The sequence below is a fragment of the Arachis ipaensis genome, chromosome B08 (assembly GCF_000816755.2).
Source record: "Arachis ipaensis cultivar K30076 chromosome B08, Araip1.1, whole genome shotgun sequence".
Taxonomy (NCBI): Eukaryota; Viridiplantae; Streptophyta; class Magnoliopsida; order Fabales; family Fabaceae; genus Arachis; species Arachis ipaensis.
In genome coordinates, this window is record NC_029792.2 from 72165078 (window position 1) to 72171077 (window position 6000).

Below are 6000 nucleotides of genomic sequence, written 5' to 3' on the forward strand. Positions count from 1 at the left end.
TGAAAATTCAACTTATGACTAATATAAATAAAAGAGAAAATAGGAAGAATTTACCATGGTGGGGTGTCTCCCACCTAGCACTTTTAGTTAAAGTCCTTAAGTTGGACATTTGGTGAGCTCCTTGTCATGGTGGCTTGTGCTTGAACTCATCTTGAAACTTCCACCAACGCTTGGACTTCCAATAAGCTCCAACATTTCCAAGTGAATTCACCAAGCCTTGATGAAGTTTCTCACAAGCTTTGAGCTCCCAAAGTTGATCCTCTTGTATGTTGGGATCCCAAATCTTGTTTCTACACCCATCTTTAAGTGGATCATCATTGTTCCAACCGGGTGGCAAGCAATCCAAATTCTCAATGAAGTACCAAACTCTTCTCTTAGATCCAACTAATTGATCAGCAGTCCAACCCTTGCATCTAGCTCTTGAAATCCCAACCTTGATGAGTCTTTCTGAATTAACTCTGGTATTACTACTCTCTTTGCTTGTGAATGATTTCTTCAATGGAAGGCTGTATGTGATTGATACTGGTTTGAGCAACTGTCAATACTCCTCTGGATCTGAACCCCAGGTTTAGTGTGGATCCATCTATACTTGAGGGTGAAGTTTCTGCAGGCTATTCTCCTTAATAATCCTACTCAAAACACCACAGACAAGGTCGGATCTTCCGGATCAGAGAATGCTTCTTTTATGGATTCTAACCTCTACCACAGAGACCCTAATCTCCCTGGAAATAGGCTGAACTGATGTCTTGAGAAGCTCCCAACGAAATCATAGATTAGCCGTCTGAGAGATGTATATTCAAGCTGTTGGTCGTCCTTATCCGGTGAAAGACGCACTCTGACCCAAGTAGACACGAATGTTTGTCAGGCACGTTCGTCTTAATGTGATGAACAGAGCTAATTGGTTAGATCATCCTATTCACCATGATGAAGTACGAATATACATCTTAGAATTAATCAAACACGGATCAAAGAGAAATAGTAGTACTTTTATTAATTCATACGACTCAGCAGGACTCCTCCCCTCAACCTAGGAGGTTTAGAAACTCATACTGAGGTAAAAACAAAACAAAAATGAAAAAATGGCAGACTTTCCCTCGTGAGAGGTGTAAAAGTTCTTTAAATACTAGGTTAATGAGTAAGGATTACACAGAAAGGGTAAAACAGTCTATTTAGTGCTAAAATTCACTTTTGGGGCCCACTTGGTAAGTGGTTGGGCTGAGCTTTGATGAGATCCACGTGCTATAAGGCTCCTTGGGTGTGGAACGCCAGCTAGGGGATCCTCTCTGGGCCTTTGGATGCTGGGCTTTACTCTTTGGGCGTTGGACGCTTGGAAGGGGGTAGGAAGCTGGCATTGGATGCCAGTTTTGGGCCTTCTAATCTGAAGAAAAGTGTAAGAACAAAATTTTTCACGAATAAAATCTTTTAAATTGCCCAAATTAAATTTTGGAAAATTAGTATGAGAATTTAGGGATTTAAATATGATTTTTGGACTCAGTAGATCTTTCGGAGTCAGAAAATGTATTTTCTGCGAAAAATAGCGAAAAATCGCTAACCGGCAGTTGAACCAGTTGAACCGGTTCAAGTCTGTCCGGTACCGCACAAGAAAAAGTAAAAACCATCAAAAACCTTAGAAAATTATTAGAAATGGAAAACCGGGCGTTAATTTTAAAGGTTTGGCCCGAAGTTGGGCCAAACGGGCAAAAAACGCTAGCGGGTTGGACCGGGCCCAAGTCCAACATATATAAGGTTCATTTAATGAACCCAAACAACCATAACACACTCAAACACACCCACAACCAGCTGAGAAGAGAAGGAGAAGAGAACTCCATTGTCACTATTCACTTCCAACTTCTCAAGCTCATATCTTGAGCTACCGAGCTCCGATCGCCGCACCGTTTGCGGCCATGCGTTCCTTGTGAAGAGCTTTACAAAACCCAATCAAGAAACCGGAGAGGCAACCACGAAATCTTCTCAGCTCTTCTCTTCAAAGTTTTGAAAATCTAGGGTTTTGGCTAAGTGAGGTTTTGTGATTTTTGGGGGTTTAGGTACACTCTAGCCTTTGATTGATGTTGGTTTTGGCTTCCAAAACTGTTGGAAAAGATAAGAGGCATTGAAAATCTTGTGAAATTTCAGTTATAATGAGCCCTAGGTTGATTTATGATGATTTGTGTATATATAGCTTGATTATGGTGAGTTTGGAGCTTGTTGATGCTTGTTGGAGATTCTTTGTGGCTTAGATTGCGATTGAAATCTTATCTTGGGCTCAATTTGGGGTTTTCATGCATATAGGAGATCGGCCAAAGTATGGTTTCAGTTTCCTCTATGTAGTATATAACATTCATGGACACTTAGGCTAGTGACCTATAGGATAGGTTGGATTTATACGGTTGTTGATGATAGTTGGTTGATGTTGTATGTTGGGTTGATGTTGCTATGTTAAGAAATGATGATGCTGAGATATGATGGTTTATGATTTTGAATGATTGTATATTGATGGATATTAATGTAATGTATGAATGAGGATGAAAATGAGAATTTATAGAGATAAAGTGATGATTGGTGAATGTGTTGATGGAGGATTGATTTTAGAGCTATATACTTGGGGTTTGGAGATTGAAAATGGTGAGTGGTAACCCAAGAGGGTAAATTGTACTGAAAATGGACTTTTGGTATTGATCTAGTTGGATGTGGCTTGTGGATTTGGTAGATTTGGGTGTATGTGAAAGTTGGGTAAAAAACGGATTTTTGGTGAACCTTGTCTGATCATAACTTTTGTCTTGGTTTTCAAAATTTGATTAAATTTATTTAGAATTAAAGATCTTTGAAAACTCTTTAAATTGATATACTGTTTGTAAAATTTGGAATTTTGTAGAGTAAGTTATGATCATTCAAAGTTGGTGTTAAAAATCTGAAATGCTGCTAAGTTGCAGAATTTTATGATTTCTGATGTGTGCGCACGCACAGCCTTGTGCACGCGCACAACCAGGAAAAAATCTTACTCTGTGCGGACGCACATACCTGTGCGCACGCACAGGCAGGGAAGTGCCTACTGGTTGCAGCGCTAGCACAGCTGGTGCGCGCACACATCAATGGAGAATTACAACCTGTGCGGACGCACACACCCCTGTGCGCACACACAAGTCGGGAAGGGGAGTCTGTTGGGGGCACTAGCACACCCTGTGCGAGCAAACAGACCTTATGGATTTCAGTAATCTGTGTGTACGCACACACCCCTGTGCGCACACACACTTTTAAAATCTCCTGGCGTGCGCACGCACACACCCCTGTGCGGCCGCACATGCCCTGTTTCTCAAATTTTTCTTTTTTTTCAACTATTCTACCTTCCCAACAAGGTTGTAAGCTTCTTTAACACCATTTTAGGACTCTTGGGCCTAGTTTTAAATATTTAAAACATGGGAAAGAATTTATGGGATTTATATTATATTATTTGGAAAACTTAGAAGATGGAGGTCTAGGTTTCGGGTGTACTGGTACGGTTGATGGTATGTGACGAATGGTTGATGTATGAGATGAGAATTGAGGAACTGATGAGTTCGAAATGGAAATGTTAATTGATAGTGGTTGAGGTGAGTCGAGGACTCAGAATGAGATGGTCGATCCATGACACACTGAAAATGTTTTCTAAAAACCACTGATGTATAATTTTGATATTGAGACTATGAGATGCTATGCGCCCGGCAAAGGCTATGGTTGGATCCCGTCTGTCGAGGTAGCGGCGGCGGTGTAAGGGTGGTGGTTCGTCCCGCTTGCGCTTAGATGCGAGGTCGGTGGCAAGAGTATCCCGCTCGCATCCCTTTGGATCATCAGAGTGTGCAAGCACAAAACCCTGGACAGTGATCCGAGCACTATATCTCGGGGGTTCCCAATAATGAACCCAAAGGGCAATATCTCCATAGAGATGTGTCGGGTTGGCATTTGAGCCGACAATGTTATATCACAGCCAGTAGGACAGGCATTCATCATATGCATTTTCTATCTGTTTGTATGCTTTGACTACTTGAAATGGCTTGCCTATTTGTATAACATGCCTATTTGCTATTTGAATTATTTGCCTTATATGTTTCTACTTGTCATTTACTTGCATTGTAAGCAATTGTGTTTTATACAGGGATTGAGGAGGTTCGGAAGGCGGTGGTGATGGGATCGCATGGGGGATAGGTTGGTAAAGGCTGTGGGACAGCGGTGTTTGGTTAGAATAGAAATCTCCTAAGATAGAATTACCCGGTTTAGTTATGTTAAGGTTTATATTTTATGCTTATTTGTTTTAGTATGCTTTAAGTTTGAACTCTTGTGATGGATATGGAGCTTAGGATTGCCTTTGGCATCCCAGGGTCTTATATCCTACATCACTGTGCACTGTTACCATACTGAGAACGTTCGGTTCTCATACCATATTTCTGTTGTGTTTTTCAGATGCAGATCGCAACCCACCTCAGTGAGTTGTTTGGTTGGTGAAAGAAGCGGAGGATCCGGACTTCCTTTTTGAGTCTTTGTGGTTTATTTTGTATATGTCTCTCACTTTTGTATTTTATTTTTCCTAGAGACTTGTATTGAGAGAATAAACTTGTATAAGCTGTTTTTACTGTCTTGTTCTTTTGGTCTGTATATGGCTAGCCGGCTTAAACTCTGCGAGCCGTGGCTAGATTCTTATAATCTTACACTATTATATTTTGATACACCTTATCTATATCTTGTGCTTTAAGTTAGAATCTTCTTTAGTATGTTTTGCGCTTTTGAAATCCTGTCTTTGAGCTATATTCTTCATCAGGCTTCTAGATTATACTACTCTTCTATATAACATATGAGCTTAGAACTTTCGTAATCTCTGATTAACCTTTGCTTTAGGATGCGAGGTAAAGCTTAGGCTAATTAGGGTGTTACATTTAGTGGTATCAGAGCGGCTCGTCCTCGTGAGCCTGAAGGATGGACCGATTGTGCTTCATTACATACTCTGGGTCATTTTTCTTTCATGCTATTTAGGTTATCTACTTGATATTTCATAGCATGCTTGTTTGTGAGTGCCTATTTTGGGGGTAATTGAAACACTAGGCTTTTGATATTGAGACTGATCACCTTGATATCGACTGTTTGGTGTAGACAGAAAACCAAATGGCCACTCACGGACAAGGTCGAGCACGTACACGAGAAAGTAGGAATGAGCAACCAGCTGATAATCATGCCGAATTCATGATGGTGATGACGAATCTGGCGAACACCATGGAAGCGAATGCTGTTGTGACTTTGCAAGTGGTGCAGAGGTTAGTCCAATCGGTCGGAAGCAGAAACGAACATGGAGAGCGTGTTGAGGGAAAATTAAGAGGTGTTCTGAAAACTCTAGCTATTTTTTGAAAAGCTGACCCGCCGGTTTTCACTGGTTCAACAAACCATACTGAACCAAACAACTGGTTCCAAGCTGTGGAGCGTGCATTGCTAACTCAACATGTACCGTATGACCAATTTGTAGAGCATGCGGCTTATCAACTAGTGGGAGAAGCTCAGCAATGGTGGCAAGGAGAGCGTCGACTACTACACCAATGGAACATGAGCATTACTTGGGCGTTATTCGAGGAAGCCTTCTACAAGAAGTACTTTTTGATTCGATAAAGGAGGCCAGAGAGTTGGAGTTCTTACAGTTGAAGCAAGGGTCCATGACTATAGCTGAATACACCAGCAAGTTTGAGGAACTTTGTAAGTTCTCGAGGATAAGTAAGGGTTCCCCTAAGTCCTATGAAGGCTAGAAATGCGTTAAATATAAAGTAGGGCTGAGAGAAGATATCAGGCGTGCTGTGGCTCCATTGGAGACTAGGAGATTCTCTGAATTGGTGGACGGTAGCCTCATTGAGGGACACTCATGGAGGAAACAATAGTAGGGAACGTGATGATTACCTTGGACCAAGGGGACAGAACTTCAAGAAAGATGGATATATTCCTCAGCATCTGCAAGGTCAAGGGAACTTCAGAAAGGACAACAAAAAGGCC